At 43.2% G+C, this 17,862-nt stretch overlaps 1 protein-coding gene across 1 annotated transcript in view; it reads left to right on the plus strand.

Annotated features, from left to right (window-relative positions):
• KCNQ3 (potassium voltage-gated channel subfamily Q member 3) overlaps positions 1 to 17,862 on the plus strand; it is a 356,336-nt gene that overhangs the window by 205,046 nt on the left and 133,428 nt on the right. The window lies entirely within an intron of this gene.

Here is a 17,862-nt window from a genome sequence, read left to right on the forward strand (position 1 = left end):
AGCAAAAATACACAATTTCCTGCTAAAATTTTTTGATCGACTCCTGAATTTTATCCACACACTCCTTGGGGGAAGAGGATCTATGAACCCCACTTTAAGAAGTCTTGAATATTCATACAACAAAAGGGTTGTATAAATCAAGTAAGTTTAGGTTATGTTGTAGATACTATTCAGAGACACAGCTTACATGAACAAAGGTTTAAGGGCTCTGAAAAGTCCTACATTGAATTTCATTTAACTTTATTTATTCTGGTCCTTTCTCTTATGCATGATCAGGTTTTTTTCTTTTAAAAATCCCCTATGATCATTCTATGAATCACACTTCGGAAATGTTCATCTAAGCCAATGTCCTATAATACATAGACACACACACACATACACACACATTTTGTAGTTGAGTCAGAGTTCTCGAGAGAAACAGAAACAGAATCAACACTCTGTGTGTATGTGTGTGTGTGTGTTGTGTGAATATAGAGAGATATTTGTTTTAAGGAATTGGCTTGTGCAGTTATGGAGGTTGGCAAGTCCAAAATCTGCAGGGTGGGCTGGGAGACTGGAGACTCAGAGAAGAGGGGATATAGCAGTTCAGACCTGAACACTGTCTGCTGTGAAATTCTGTTTTGCTCAGAAGAGGTCAGTCTTTTGTGCTCTTCAAACCTTCAACTGATTGGATGAAACCCACCCACATTATGGAGGGAAATCTGCTATACTCAAAGTCCATTGATCTAAATATAAATCTCACCCATAAACACCCTCACTGAAATACCTATAATAACATTTGGCCACACATCTGGGCACCATGGCCCAGCCAAATATATACAGAAAATTAACTGTCACAAGGACCGTAAGTCTAGAGAAAGAGTAGTGACTGTTCTGAGGGACCACAGCCACTGAATGCCTGAGAATTCACTAGAATTCAGGTGTCTGAAGTCCAAGAATGTTGGCCCTTGGGATTTCTTATTTCCCCAAAGTATGTTGTATTGTTGGTGTGTAGATGGTTATTCCAGAATTGTTCTGGTCTAAGAGGCTGTAATAAACTTCCACAGGTCTAGTGAACTTCCTGTGGACACTCTGGAAACTCATGGTTGTAGTGGCCCTGGCTGACGGTTAGGGTTGGATTGTGATGTGACGGCCACTGAAAGAACCTCCAGCCCCACTAAGCTGCACCAACCCTTCTCAGATGGAATTCCAACCTTGGTAGTTAATTCCTACGGGCTTCAGAGAATGAATGAGGAGCATTCTAGCTGAGTGAATGAGTTGATTTTATGTGTGATCATGTCTTGTAAGAAAAAATATATACCATTCATAAGTCACCTACTATGTGCCAGGTACTATGCAATATGCTTTGACGAGTGATCCTCAACCTGCAAATAGAGTCCACTGCCGAGCTTTAAAAACATTCAAAGTCTTGGTCTTCACGTCCACAGATTCTCATTGAATTCGTATGGAGTAGGAACCCAGATCTAACTGACCCTAATCTAAATCTCACCACAGTAGTGTCCACTGACATCTTACCATGTGGTGTTTAGCAGAGCTACACATAACGATGATCCTCTGGTCCAGGGCTTCTCAACCATGCTGCACAGTAAAATCACCTAGGACACTTTTAGAATCCTGATGCCTAACTCACACCCCAGACCAAATATTTAATAAATCAGAATCACTGGCAGTTAGAGTCTTAAGCATCTGAAATTTTTTTTTTGTTTTTTTTTTTTTTTTTTTTTTTTTGTTAGGTGGAGTCTGGCTCTGTCACCCAGGCTGGAGTGCAGTGGCACAATCTCGGCTCACTACAAGCTCCACCTTCTGGGTTCAAGCAATTCTCCTGCCTCAGCCTCCCAAGTAGTTGGGATTACAGGCATACACCACCACGCCCAGCTGATTTTTTTTTTTTTTTTTTTTTTTTTTTTTTGTATTTCTAGTACAGACGGGGTTTCACCATGTTGGCCAGGCTGGTCTTGAACTCCTGACCTCAAGTGATCTGCCTGCCTCAGCCTCCCGAGTAGCTGGGATTACAGGCATCAGTCACTGCACCCGACGGATCAGCACTTTTTTTAATAAAGCCCCTCTACTGATACTAATATGCAGTCAAGGTTAAGGACCAGGGATCTAGCTTTTGGGGAGGCTGGAATTTATATTTTTAGTGAACACCCCAATTCTTAAGGAGGGGCTAATTAGAGCAGCTGCCCTAGTGCAGTACTTCTTAAAGCTGAATGTGCATAGGAACCTTCTGTTGGTCTCACTAAAATGCAAGTTCTCATTCCTAGCGCAGGAGGTCTGCAGTTGTGCATGTCTAGCCACACCTCCAGGGATTTGGATGCTGCTGCTCTTCAGGCCATACTTGGAGTAGCAAGAAGGTGGATCCTGCTCTTGTCACTAACTTAGACGGGAGCACCCCAGAGTCCTACTTATGGACTTTTAGTCCCATTGAACTGTATTCAGAAGGTCTGACTCAAGGGTCCCTTTCCGCTTACGTTAAAAGAAACTGTCATGGGAATGTTGAAAGTTGGTCTTACTGCCTAAGACTCACTAGCCCATAGGAAGCTGCTCTTTCAGGCAGGAGTGCCAGGAAACGTGTGTCGACGCAGCACTGGTAGATGTTTCCTTGAGGACAATACTGATTGAGTGATTAATCTTGTTTCTTTCTTTTCATTTTTCTTCCTTTTTTTTCCTTTGGCCATAGGAAGCACAGTCCAAAATGCAGCCCAAATTAGGAATGATATTGAGATTTATGCTTCTGCTTTTGTATGCTAATTTTGTCTTTGGTCTTACCATCCTATGTGAAACCAATTTACATGACATCTCTGGGTTGTAAATTTCCAGAGTACAAAATGGGGATTCTCTAGTTAGCGGCAATGTGATACCGTGGAAATCTCATGGTCTTTGAAGACAGACAGATTTTGGTGTAATTGTGTCCTCCTGACTTGTTTGAATCCCAGCTCTGTAGCCTTGAATTCCTGCCTATCACAGAAGGATGATCCCTTCTGTCCTGTGGGGGTGAAGGTGAGATGCTTGTGCAATGCCAAATGGAAAGCAGAGAGAAGCTGAGGAGAGGGGGGTAGAAGCAGGAAGCAGAGACAGGGGTATCATTGTAAAAAGAAGAAGAAACCTTCTAACAACCTGGTTTCTAGAGAGCAAGATTCAGTCCAAGGCCAGAAGCCTGAAGGCTCTCTGAAAGGTATTGAATTCAGCCCAGTGAGGGGCTAGGGCAGGGTGGGGTTTCTGGGCCGTCCTTTGGGGACTGCCAGCAGAGACTTTTCCAACTCCAGCATCTGTGAGTCTGCGAACTCATCCATCTGCTCATTTGGGCTTCTTAGCAGGGTGTTCTTGCATGTGTTGACAAAAAAATATCTTTTGACATGTAGAAGGTTAGTAATTTTTAGATTTTGTGAAAAGACGCTCAAAAATCTGTCTCCCCAGCCGGTCTTTCCCATGCCTCCTTGTCTACTGAGGCCTCCTTCAGATTGATTTGGCATCCTCACAGTTCCTTCTCTAAGGCTTTTTAGGATTTACTCTGTAAACTTAAAATGTGTAGCTCCTCCACACTGTGATGCTCAGCATGATCTGTGCCTATCCCAGGGCTGAGCAGACACTGATAATAACCTCGGCTTGGCCAGATGTTGGAGGAAAGAGAAGACTGGAAGTGGAAAGAGAACTGGATTTGGGTCAGGAGTCCTGAGTTTGAATGTGCTGCTTAAAAGCTGTGTGACTTTGAGCAGGTTGTTCGACATCTCTGAGTCCCAGTTTTATTTGTTTTGTTTTAATTTGTGAAATGATGCTGATGGCATCTACCTTGTAGGTTGTACACTTAGAATAGAAAACACAAAAGTGGTAAGTATATAGTCTAGCACATACTAAGTTTTAATCAAGTTTCTTTTTCCTTTTTTTTTTAATTATTGTTTATTCTGTTTTTGCCATCTTTAAGCCAGTTTTATTGCAAGTTTCTTCAATCATAATTTTTGTCACTTTGATGTGGTGGGCTCATTCTGTGCTAAGAAGATGAGAAAGTTGAAGGAGCATGTATTGATCTGTTTCAGCATTCCATATTCGTTATGACATCTTGGCCTCACAGCATTGCTCTGAAATAGGTGGTGTTATTACTGGCATTATCCCATTGTACAGACCATGACATGGACTCTAAGGGATCCAGTGATTTCCCACAGTCGACCTGCTCTGGTTGGTGAGGTGGAGACTGCAGTCTGCTTCTGCCTGGTTCTTCCTGAGGCACGTACTCTTCATGGAATTCATTCTTGGGGTGGATGGTGCTGACCATAGAGGATTGTTACGATATTTCAAAACAATGCAGGTGCAGCCGCAGAACAGAGTAGGATAAAAATACATCAGGGAAGTGAGAGGAGACACATTGTGAGTCAACATGAGGAAGCAGTTTTAAATGCCTATCGCTGCCTGGCATTGGAATGGGCTGCCTTGTTGAGGGTGGGGGCAGGTAATGAGCTTCCACCACTGAAGTCTAAGCAGAAAGCCTCAGAGCCCATTGCAGGGGCTGGGCAGGGGAAGCCAGGTGACAGCAAGTTCCCTGGTTAGGAACAGAGGCTGCCCTGGATGTTTCTGTGGTTTTGCTGACAGCTCCCCTGTCACTCCTCTTTCTGCAATTCTCCTGCATTACTTACACCACAGCACCTCCATTTCCTCTTCTATAAAACCCACAAAGAGTGTCCAACTCCCGGAGTGGGCACGAGCCTTGAGATAAACCACGTAAAGTGTCAAGAACCATTTCTAACCTGCGTTGGGGGTACAATAAATATAGCTGCTAGGATTATTTTCATTTTTATAAAAATAAAAATTGAGTTATTGTACAGTTTGGCTCCTTTGCCAAAAAAGCAGTCCTAGAATCAAAGGCCTATTCTGTGGTCCCCATCAGTCACTGAGGCTGTTGTGCAAATCAGATGAGGTGTAAAGACCCAAGGTCCTGGGTGCAAATGCTTGATGTGTAGCGACTCCTAGTAAGTGGTCAATAAATCATAGTTTGTACTAGGAGTATTTTAGTTTAATTGCTTGGGTTCAGCAGATGATTCCACAGAGGGCTCCAGGCCGGTGGGAATAAGTGCACATATAGAAGGTTGCACTGGCTGGTGCGGTGGCTCATGCCTGTAATCCCAGCACTTTGGGAGGCCGAGGTAGGTGGATCACGAGGTCAGGAGATCCAGACCATCCTGGCTAACACGGTGAAACTCCATCTGTGCTAAAAATACAAAAAATTAGCCATGTGTGGTGTTGGGCACCAGTAGTCCCAGCTACTTGGGAGGCTGAGGCAGGAGAACGGTGTGAACCCCGGAGGTGGAGCTTGCAGTGAGCTGAGATCACACCACTGCACTCCAGCCTGGGCGACAGAGTGAGACTCTGTCTCAGAAAAAGAAAGGTTGCACTGGTGCTCATGAAAATTGCATGATCCCATGAGGTGTGTGTTGGGCCTCTCGGGTGGGGTAAATGACCCTCATAGTCCTTCCAGCCTCCAAAGGCTGGGGTTTTACTGTTGCTAATGGTGACTGGATTGTGCTTGGACTCCTTTCTAGGTCATTTTACAGCTTTCTTTTTCTCTTCAAGGGATCATGCAATAAGTTCATCGAGTTTGCTTCTATTTGATTTGAAAGGGCATGTAAATAATCTTTAAATAATAGCAATTATTCATTCACATTTATAATGTGTTGTAACTTAGCATTTTTCCACATTTTTCTATATATCCTTTTTTCTTTTTATTAGTTCCCTCATTTCCTAGATATTTATTGAGTGACCACTAGCCATTGGCCATTGTGCATTCTCTGGGGAGGTAAACAAAAGTTAGATACTTACTCTGCCCTCAACAAATGCCATTCCAAAAGGGTCCTATTAAAATGAAAATCATGTCCTGACTTTACTTAAAACCCTCTAGTGACACCTCCCCAGCCCCCTCCCACTTTTTCACTACCAATTAAACCCACCACCTTGCTTTGGTAGATGACCTCCTGCATGGGGTGGGTGACCTCCTGCTCTTCCCTCTCCCACTTCACCCAAGCTGATTGGACCTCTTTGCTTTCTTTGACTAGTCCTGTGCTCTGTTCTGGGCCTCAGGGCTCCTGTGCAGGAAACCCCTCAGCCTCCCCACACTCCATAAGGTTGGCTCCTTCTCATCCTTCAGATCCCAGCTTGAAGTCACCTCTTAGAGAAATATTAATAGCTGCCCACTTCCCAGCACCCCACTGAGAACTTCACAATTTGTGCTTATTTATGTGTTGACATATCTCTGCCACTGAAGGTCATGTTCCTTGAAGACAGGTATGTCTAGAGCCTAGCCTGGTGTGTGTCACATCAGATGCAGTCACTGCTTAATGAATGAAAGAAATATAACATGGGTAAGATAGAAATAAGATTCAGATATAGTGGAGACTCAAGGAGGGGAGCACTATATTCTGTAGAAAGGGGTGGCAGGTTAGTTGATCCTTTTGTGAACCCTGTTAAAGAGTACATATTCTCATTTAGCATATAAAGAAACTGATATGGTTTGGCTGTGTCCCCACTCAAATCTCATCTTGAATTGTAACTCCCACAATTCCCACATGTCATGTGAGGGACCCAGTGGGAGGTAATTGTATCATGGGGACAGGTCTTTCTTGTGCTGCTCTGTGATGGTAAATGAGTCTCACAAGATCTGAAGGTTTTAAAAAGAGGAATTCCCCTGCACAAGCTCTCTCTCTTTGCCTGCCGCCATCTGTGTAAGACCTGACTTGCTCCTCCTTGCCTTCCACCATGATTGTGAGGTCTCCCTAGCCATGTGGAACTGTAAGTCCATTAAACCTCTTTTTCTTCCCAGTCTCGGGTATGTCTTTATCAGCAACATGAAAATGAGCTAATACAGTAAATTGATAAAAGTAGAGTGGGGTGCTGCTGAAAAGATACCTGAAAATTGGAAGCAACTTTGGAACTGAGCAACAGGAAGAGATTGAAACAGTTTGGAGGGCTCAGAAGAAGAGGAGGAAAATGTGGGAAAGATAGGAACTGCCTAGAGACTTGTTGAATGAGTTTGACCAAAATGCTGAAAATGATATGGACAGTGAAATCCAGGTTAAGGTGGTCTCAGATGGAGATGAGGAACTTGTTGGGAACTGGAGCAAAGGTGATTTTTGTTATGTTTTAGCAAGGAAACTTGTAGCATTTTACCCCTAGAGATTTGTGGAACTTTAAACTTGAGAGAGATGATTTAGAGTATCTGGCAGAAGAAATTTGTAAGCAGCAAAGCATTCAAGAGGTGAACTGGGTGCTGTTAAAGGCATTCAGTTTTATAAGGGAAGCAGAGCATAAAAGTTTGGAAAATTCGTACCCTGACAATACGTTAGAAAAGACAATCCCATTTTCTGAGGAGAAATTCAAGACCACTGTAAAAATTTGCATAAGCAACAAGGAGCCGAATGTTGATCCCCAAGACAATGGGGAAAATGTCTCCAATGCACATCAGAGATCTTCATATCAGCCTCTCCCATCACAAGCCCAGAGGCCGAGGAAGAAAAAATGGTTTTGTGAGCTGGGCCCAGGGTCCCTGTGCTGTGTGCAGCCTAGGGACTTGGTGCCCTGCGTTCCAGCCACTCCAGCCATGACTAATAGGGGCCAAGGTACAGCTCAGGCCATGGCTTCAGAGGATGCAAGCCTCATGCCTTGGCAGCTTACACATGATGTTGAGCCTGTGGGTGCACAGATGTCAAGAATTGAGGTTTGTAAACCTCCACTTAGATTTCGGAGGATGTATGGAAATACCTGAATGTCCAGGCAGAAGTTTGCTGCAGGGATGGGGCTCTCATGGATAACCTCTGCTAGGGCACTCCAGAAGGAAAATACGGGGTCAGAGCCCCCACACAGAGTTCCTACTGGGGCACCACCTAGCGGAGCTGTGAGAAGAAGGCTGCCATCCTCCAGACCCCAGAATGGTAGATCCACCTACAGCTTGCACCGTGGGCCTGGAAATTGCTTTTGATTTTACAGGCTTATAGGTGGAAGGGACTTGCTTTGCCTCAGATGAGACTTTGGACTGTGGACTTTTGAGTTAACACTAAAATGAATTAAGACTTTGGGGGACTGTTGGGAAGGCATGATTGGTTTTGAAATGTGAGGACCTGAGATTTAGAAGGGGCCAGGGTAGAATATATGGTTTGGCTGTGTCCCCACCCAAATCTCATCTTGAATTTTAACTCTCACAATTCCCACGTCATGGGAGGGACCCAGTGGAAGGTAATTGAATTATGGGGATGGGGGTTTCTGTGCTCTTCCCTTGACAGTGAATAAGTCTCATGAGATCTGATGGCTTTCCAAAGAGGAATTCCCCTGCACAAGCTCTCTTTCTTTGCCTGCCCCCATCCATGTAAGATATGATTTGCTCCTCCTTGCCTTCCACCATGATTGTGAGGCCTCTCCAGCCATGTGGAACTTTAAGTCCATTAAACCTCTTTTTCTTCCCAGTCTCAGGTATGTCTTTATCAGCAGCATGAAAATGGACTAATACAGAAACTAACCTGCCAGAGGGCTCAGTTCCTGGCCTGAACTGAAGCAAAACCCAGGCATTCTTACTCTTCTAGCTAGAAAGCGACTATAGAAATGGTAGCTTTGGCCGTGTGGACCCATGAACCAATTGTGAATTCTTTGATCACAGCTCAGATTCCATCCTTACCTCCATAGACAGCCATGCCTTTGGAGTCCCAGCAGCTCTCAATGAACACTGCCAATGGCAGGGTAGGGAAGGTCTGAGAACTGTCACATTACTGTGAATCCATTTCATGCCAGACACTGCACTGGGCATTTTGCATGTTATTCTCTCCATTTTACAGATTTAAAAACTGAGGCTCAGAGAGGTTAAACATGATGTCCAAAGTAGTTACCCAGACATAGTGAGAGAGAGGAAACAAAGTGTACATGTGCAAGGCATGTCTGTAGCCACTTTCTAGGCAGAAGAGTCAAAATGTCTCAGTTCTGCTTCCATTCAGTCCAGGAACTGAGCCTTCTGTCAGGTCAGTTTCTTTAGATACTAAATGAGAAGAACTACCATCCAACAGGGTTTACAAAAGGATCAACCAGGTCAAGATGATAACGAAGACCATGCCCATTCCAATCTCCAGCCTGCTGACAGCAGACGTCACAGGGCCAGATTTGCATGTTTTCATCTTTGACTCACTGCGGTGCAGTGAATCACTCAGTCTTCTTTCCACTTCCAGAAAAGGAAAGGCAATCAGCTTCCTGAGGGTGGAGAGCTATGGAGGTGGAGAGATGGTGGTAATGTTAATATTTACAGAATACTTTCACTGTCATCACTACAGTACATTTATTATATTCCTTTTCAAGTTTTACTTTCCCAAATAGATTTGAGAAGGCCACAAACTGGTAAAACAACAACATTAATTAGTATAATAATAAAAGGAAAGGTGAAGGGCAGGGAGGTCTCAGTGGACAGTATAGGTTAAGGGAAGTTACTAGAAGTGAAATGCCTGACAGCCAAGGCTACTATGGAAACAAGCTGGGTTGCAGAGTTCAAGAGGTGTTTTTGAAAATTAAATAAATAAATAAAACATGACAAAGCAGTTCATAGAAAAAGCCCATCTTTTTCTTGGCACTGACCAATGTAATACATGGCAGCTTTCATTTTGGCCCATGGCCATTTAGCCCTCTGGTCAGCCACTTCACAATGATGTGGGTTTCAGGCTGTGGTTAGATAATGTAAATGACAAAGTATGACCCTTGCCCACCCTGTGTCAGGCACTGGCCCAAGTCCTGGAGCAATGGCTCTTGCTTGAGGCCTTGGGATGCCCAGACTCCCAAGGGGTTCATGGAAATACCATGAGCTCCATGACAGCGGTGGGGTTGCTCAGGTTGTCCTTTCTGTATCTGCAGTGCCTAGAAGAGTTAGCCTTCCACATCATCAGGGCACGATACATGCTTGCTGAAATGTGGAATCACATCACTCCTCCTTATCTTAGTCACTGAGAGGCTCATGAATTGCTGCAACACAATTGACTGGACTGGCACTTCTCAAATGTTAATCTGCAGACTGCAGACAAATCTCATGTGGAACTTGTTAAAATAAATATCCCTGGGCCCCATCCCAAATACACAAATTCAGTATGAATGAATAATGAACGAGTGAACTTTCTTTTACATTTTTACAATCAAAATGGTGCGGTCCAGGGTTTGGCAAACTGTTTCTATAAAGAAACATTCTATAAAAATATTCTTCTGTAACAAAACCATTCTGGCAAATATTTCTGTAAAAATACATATAGTAGATATTTCAGACTTGGTGGACCTCTCTTGTTACTACTCAGCTCTGACTTGGTAGAGAACAGAAAAAGCAGCCATAGATAATACTTAAAGGAATGGGTATGTCTTCCAATAAAACTTTATTTATAAAAGCTGGAAGCACACTAGATTTGGCCCATAGGCTGTAGTTACCAGTCCCTGAATCCAGACTCCTTATTTTACATATGAAGGTACTGAAGCACAAAGAGCATGAAAGTCCTGCCCAGAGGAAGAGATAAAAGGAGGGAGGTGGTGCAGGTTTTGCCTTCTGTTACACACAGCTCTTTGAAGGACAGCCTCTGATGAGCATGTTAGGAAAATACAATGTACCCATTTCTGTAATAAAATGCCTGTGACTGGGACTTCCTGAATATGGAGATTATCTTTCATGTAGTTGGAAACTGGAGAATTCTTAATTTGGTATTTTTAGAAAACAGCCTTTTCCCCACCACCATTTTCAGTCTGGCAATGTCAACTCCCATTGCCAAAGCTTTAGTCGGAGCATCAAGTTAAACTTTTCTTTGATTACTTTGGCAAAGCTGAATAATAAAGTCTGCTTAATTTTTTTTTTTTTTTTCAGGAAAATCATAAAGCTTAGAAATCCTAGGGAAGCCGCAGGTGTTTAATAAGAAAGCGGGAAGGTTAGAGAAAGCCATTCCCATAGAAAATGGGCCACTTGAAAACTACTCAACAATTAATCACTTTGGAGCTGATGATCAAACTGTAAATTTTCTAGTAATATAGATATGTCTGGATTGGGATCTGCATCCTTTTGCCCTACCCCCAACCATCTGGCTGTTGACTGAATGCAAAAAGACAGAAATTTTATTTCAACAAATACTTATGAGCCCCTGCTCTCTACCAGCTCTTGAACAAAGTCTGGTTGTCATAGAAAGAGGGTAGGTCAGGAGGAGGTGAGAAATATATAAGGGCTACTGAGACTGGGCCCTTGTCTTTAGAGGCCCACGGTCTAGTGGGGAAGACAAGATTTGTTCCTTAGTTAAGACAATGCTAGTTGTTGTTCAGTGGTTTAAACTACAAGGTAATTTCTCTCTGATGTGAAGTCTAATTGGCAAGAGGGGGCTCGGTTGTTTCAACGCTCATGAGTGACAACAACTTGATATGTAAAAGACCGTGTCTTTCAATATGTGGGTCTTTAGACTACATACAACAAAATCACTGAGACAGCTGGTTAAAAATGCAGATTCTAGAAAAGGCAATACAATGGAGAAAAGATAGTCTTTTCAACAAATGGTGCTGAAACAACCAGAAATCCACATGCAAAAAAAAAAAAAAAAAGAATCTAGACACAGACTTTACGCTCTTCACAAAAATTAACTAAAAATGGATCACAGACCTAAATGTGAAACACAAAACTATAGGAGGAAACAGAGGAGAAAATCTAGATGACTTTGGGTATGGTAATGATTTTTTAATGTAACACCAAAGGCATTACTCATGAAAAAGAATTGATAAGCTGGACTTCATTAAATTGAAACATTTCTTCTCTGAGAAAGACACTGTCGAGAGAATGAAAAGACAAGCACAGACTGTCTGATTTGCAAAAGACACATTAGATAAAAAGCTGTTGTCCAAATATATAAAGAAAACAAACAATTCATTCAAAAAATGGACCAAACACCTTATTAGACACCTCACCAAAGAAGATATACAGATGTCAAATAAGTATATGAAAAGATGTTCCACATGATAATATATGCATACATTGCATCAGGGAAATCCAAATTAAAACAGAAATAAAATGCCACTACACACTTATTAGAATGGCTATAATCCAGAACACTGACAATGTCAAATGTATCATGGATGTGGAGCAACAGGAACTCTCATTTCTCACTGGTGGGAATGCAAAATGGTACAGTCACTGTGGAAGACAGTTTGACAGTTTCTCACAAAACGAAACATATTCTTAGCATATGATCCAGCAATTGTGCTCCTCGGTATTTACCCAAGGAAGCTGAATACTGATGTTCACACAAAAACCTGCACATGGATGTTTATAGCAGCTTTATTTATAATAGTTAAAAATTGGAAGCAACCAAGATGTTCTTCAGTAGATGAGTGGATAAATAAATGTTGGCATACTCAGACAATGTACTACTAATTAGCACTAGAAAGAAATGAGCTGGCCGGCACGGTGTCTCATGCCTGTAATCCCAGCACTTTGGGAAGCCGAGGCAAGCAGATTACTTGAGGTCAGGAGCTTGAGACCAGACTGGCCAATAGTAGGTGACACCCCATCTCTACTAAAAATACAAAAATTAGCCGGGTGTGATGCTGCACGCTTATAATCCCAGTTACTCAGGAGGCTGAGGCAGGAGAATCTCTTGAACCCAGGAGGCAGAGGTTGCAGTGAGCCAAGATCGTGCCACTGGGTGACCAACTGAGTGAGACTCCATCTCAAACAAACAAACAAAAAAGAGCTATCACACCATTAAATGACATGGAGGCAATTTAAATACATATTACTAAGTGAAAGAAGCCAATCTGAAAAAGCTACATACTATACAACTCCAACTATATGACATTCTAGAAGAGACAGAACTATGGAGACACTAAAAAAGCATCGCTAGCTGGTGGGGAGGGAGCAGGGAGGGATGAATAGGCAAGGGACATAGGATTTTTAGATCAATATATTTACTCTGGATGGTACTGTTATGGTGGATCCATGTCATTATGCATTTGCCAAAGCCCATTGAATTCATAACAGCAGGAGTGAACCCTAATGTGAACTATAGATTCTGAATGATAATGATGTGTCACTGTAGGTTCATCAGTTGGAACAATTGTGCCTTGCTAGTTGAGGATGTTGAGAGTGGGGGAGGCTATGCATGTTTGGGGACAGGGATATATGGAAGATCTCTGTATTTTCTGGTTATTTTTGCTGTGTGTTAAATGTTCTAGAATAGTCTATTAAAAATGCAGATTCCTGGGCTATCACCAAATATTTTCATTAAGGAGATTTGAGTGGTGCCTGGGAATCTGCCTTTCAGCAGCCTTCCGTTAATATTTGGGAGTCAGTGACGCAGATTGTGATAAGAGTTTAAGAGTGACAAGTAGTTATGTATGAGATTTTGGAGAGAATTTAAGATCATGCTGAGTAGTTTAGACTTTGCACTGTAGGCCATAAAGAGGCCCTGAGGTTTTGATTAGGAGAGTGACATGTTCAAAGTGTTGGTTTGAGAAGATTAATCTGCAAGCTGTCAGTAGAAACCATTGCAACACCTCCAGGAAATACGTGTTAGGATTAAGTGCCAGGATACATGCAAAGACCTTAAAGAGTGCCTGGCACAGAGGAAGTGGGCAATACCTTTCAGTCACAATGTTTACTCTAGAGTCAAGATAATGGCAGTGGGAATCAAGAGGAAAAATTATGCCTGTATTCGAGTGTTAAAGGTTTAGCATAATTAGGGACCTTGGTTAAGTGGGCAAATTTTTTTTTTTTTTTTGCCAGTTTTTCTAGTAATGAATTATAGCCACTTTTTTATGTTTAGTGGGATTTGAAGGTGGCACTTGGTATTATGACTGCAGTCAATGGAAATCGTGTTGGTGCTTACTGAAGGATTTAAGGTGATGAGGTCTGGTTCCTTACTTCCCTTCAGAGCCTTTTCTACAAAGCCACCCATTTTCACATGGAGAAAATGTTTTCTTTGACCTTCCTTTTCTGGAGTCCTGCTAGCAGTTATAACAAATAAATCTTGAAATTTCTGACATGTAATAACAATTTTTAGATACTAAACTTAGTGGGAGGCTTTACACTGTATGGTGATTCAGGGACCCAGGTACTTTTCATCTTGTGGCTCTGCCATGCCCTAGAACAGAAGTTTTCCAACTGTGATCCTGGACCAACAGCATCACCTGGGAAGCTTGCTAGACGGGAAGATTCTTCAGCTTCACTCCAGACCTGCTGAATCAGAAAGTCTGGAGTGGGTTCCAGCAACCTGGGCTTTCACATGCCATCCAGAGATTCTGATGCAGCTCTGGTTTGAGAAACCCTACTTGATTTCTGTCTGAAAGGAAAAGAGTGTGGGGAGGTATGTGTAGCAGGTTTGATGCACTGGATCCAAACAGAACACATTCCCTCTCTTCCCTTTGGCCACACCTATGCAAGGCAGGCTGGGATTAGCAGTATGAGTGTCCAAAAAGTATAAAAAACAGGCTGTGATGAGCTTACAATCTAGCCTTTTCCCATTGTCCCATCTGCAAAACAGAGACTATAATATCTCATTTACAAAGTGACTTGTGACATATTACTTGAAAAGATGTGCTCTTGGCTCCTAGCTTGGAAGAGATGCTGGTTTTGTCCCTTACCTACATCTCCCTCAATCCCCTGAGGTGGCCAAGAGACTATTAGTCTCCCATCATTTACATTGTTTGATAACTTTTCTGTTCTGCCTCTGCAAATAACATATCCTGAGAAATCCGTCCACCAATCAAGTCAATCAACAAATGCTTTGACTCTGTAAATTATGATTTTGAGACAGTATTGAATGAGGTTTTACTAACGGAAAGGCACTTGACATAAATGGTATCATCCTTTCCTAACTACACTTTGGGAGGTACTACATTTAACTCCCCTTTTACACAAGAAATCCATGGCTCTGGGAGATGAATTGCCTGGCAGTGGTCCACAGTTGCTATGTGATGGTTGAAGGCTGCCTGACTCTCTCTACTCTCTCTGGCCTGCCACCAGGGGACTGTAGGAAAGCGAGGGAAGTGAAAGATGAATTCCCCAAGTTCAAGGAGCTTACCATTTAAATGAAGATAGAGGATGGAGAGAAAAACACACTGACAAAAAGTGTGTATGTGGGTGTTTCATTCGTCCTTTTGTTCTAGGGAGGAAAAAAGGGAGGGAGTATTTAAGACAAATTGACACATGAGGCCATTTAAAGCTGGATGAGCTAAGTTCTATATGAGTGGTAGACGCAGGGACCAGCCGTGATGTGCTATGACGTCAATTTGAACGATTTACGTGTTTCACTGCTAAAATCTGCCATACTGATGCAGTGTGTGTGACACATAAGCTCTTGGTTATTATTCGCTGCTCCTGTGGGAAAAGCCCCCATCTCCATAGCAACTGTCTCCGTGTCCCAGACATTGTCTAGGGCTTAGGAGGAACAGCTAGAAACATCAGGAAACAAACCCTGTAGAAGCAGTGAGTTCTGTGAATAACACTGTGGTTTTTCCTTCCCTTGGAATTTAGTGTGCTGGGAAAACCTGGAAGTGATGGGTAGCCTCTTTGCCAAGGAATTAAAGTTGCACCATTAACACTTCCTACCTGAAGTTCTAAGCATACTGGTTGGTGGTGGATGGCCTTGCCATTACAAGCAAATATGAATTTCTTGCTTGGAAATGCAGAGGACCTATTTCATCTAGGCAAAGAGGATAAATGGTTACTCAAATTTTAAAACCACCAGACCCAGTTGAAATTAGCTAAGCTTCTGTTCTAGAATGCCTTAACAATATTACCTGTGATTTGTTGAACACCTACTACGTGCTGGGCACTATGCCAGTACCTATACCTTTATTACCACCAGTCCTTTTTACAGCCCTACATGTTAGCTATTCCCATTTTACAGGTGGGACAGTTGTGGCTCAGAGAGGTTAAGTGGCTTGCCCAAGGTCACACAACTCACAGGTCTGTCTAAGCCCAAGCCTGGGTTTTTCTACTATGCCTGCTTTTTTGTTTTGCCATAGTTCTCAACTAACTTATGAAGAATTTTACAGCTAGAGCTAATAAGTAATTATAACAACTCACCTTTATGTGCTTACTTAGGGTCAGGTTATTTTCTAAGTTTCTTTAACCCTCACAAAACCCTGTAAGTTATTATCCTCAAATATAGATGAAGAACCTGCACACAGAGAAGTGAGATAACTTACCCGAGGCCATTCCGCTAGACAGAGGTAGAACACAAATTTAAAGCCAGACAAATGGGATCTGCTGTCCATTCACTTAAATACTCTCCTGCCCAGACCTGCATGGCATCTGAGTGTCTATGGTGGGACTCCTGGCACATGTAGTGTTTTATGAAGTCCTACAGAAGATTCTGATATGGAATTCAAGTAGGAACCCCGGCCCGGAAGCCACTCTCTGTCTGAAAATTTCATTTCTTCCTGTTGATTCTCCCAATAGGCCCATCTCATGCCCGCCCACTGCACTCACTGCACAACAGCCTTGGGGAGCTCCCGGTATTTTCACAACCAGAAATGGCCAGGAGGGTTTGGGGAGATGACCCCAATATGTGGCCCCTCCTGATAGCTGGGGGCTGGTGAAGTGGGGCTCTGTCTCTATTCTGCACAGCTCAATAGTGAACAATTACCTGGGGCCATTCCAGCCCAGACCTTTGAACAACCTGTGGCCAAGTAACTGTGGGCAGGAACTAAATGTATCGTGCAGTGGCTGGCCTGGAGGAGATCTGAAGATGAAAATGAAAGAGCAAGTACACCCTAATGATCAAAAGCATAGGTTTTAGAGGTAGGCAAACCTGAATGTGAATCCCAATTTCACTATTTGCTAGCTGGGTCAACTTGAGCAAGTCACCGAACTGTACCTCAGTGTCCAAGGCTGGAATGATTGTATTTACCCTGTTGGATCCTAGTGAGGGCTATATTAGCTACTATGAAGGTGCTGGACTTTGTGCTTAACACATAGTAAGCTCTCAGGTTACATAAGGAGAACCAGGTGAAGTAAAGAGGCTGGGGTCACAGGGTGAGACAAGAGGTGGCTCAGGGTGACCTGAAGAGCTGGAGATCTTCAGTCAAGTAAGAATGCGTTGTGTCCAAGGAGTGAGACAGAGTGAAGGATCAACACTGGGAGCCCAAGATGAAGTCATAGATGTTCCCACAGACTGGCCAAGCCCTGAGGCTGCTGTTCTACCCTGAGCCACTCATGAAGAAGGAGCCTCTATATCCCCACTGCAGAAGTTCTGGGTTGTTTTACTTCTTTTTGATTTTGCTTCGCCATCATTTTTTGTTTCTGCAGGCACTTATCTCTTTTGACTTTGGTCCACAAGTTTTTCTTTGAACCTTATGGTGGATTTAAATGTTAGAGTCTGCTTAGGTAGGACTCTGGCCTCATCTGCTTCTGGCCATTTTGAGTAATGGACCAGCTCATCCAGCACCAGCCTCAGGAGGCAGCCTTAGCAGTAGCCTGATGGACCGGTGTCCTTGGGACAGCGCTTGCCCACACTTCAGGGAAATGGACAGTAATGAGGCTGTAGGGTGAAGCCATCAGCATCAGATAAGCCTGTAAGGGGAATCAGGGCCCCAGGCCCAGAGATGGGATTCAGGTTCCAGGAAGTCAGCCCTTAATAGGGGGCTCAGAGAACACACATAGAGTCTGAGATCACTGCCTAGGAGTGGATAGGTTACCAGGCAGATGCCAGGGACAGAGCTGTAAGAGCTGGAGCATCCGGGATGAGTGGTCTTCTGCAATCAGACATGAGGTTACCATCTAAACTACAGTGAGGCCAGCACCACTCAACAGGAGTGTGTGACGCCAGCTTAATTGCACTCAGTGGGAGACAGTTACAGAGCAGTGGTGGGAGTTTTGGCTTTGGGGTCAGATAGACG

Source organism: Rhinopithecus roxellana, chromosome 9 (assembly GCF_007565055.1).
Source record: "Rhinopithecus roxellana isolate Shanxi Qingling chromosome 9, ASM756505v1, whole genome shotgun sequence".
Classification (NCBI taxonomy): Eukaryota; Metazoa; Chordata; class Mammalia; order Primates; family Cercopithecidae; genus Rhinopithecus; species Rhinopithecus roxellana.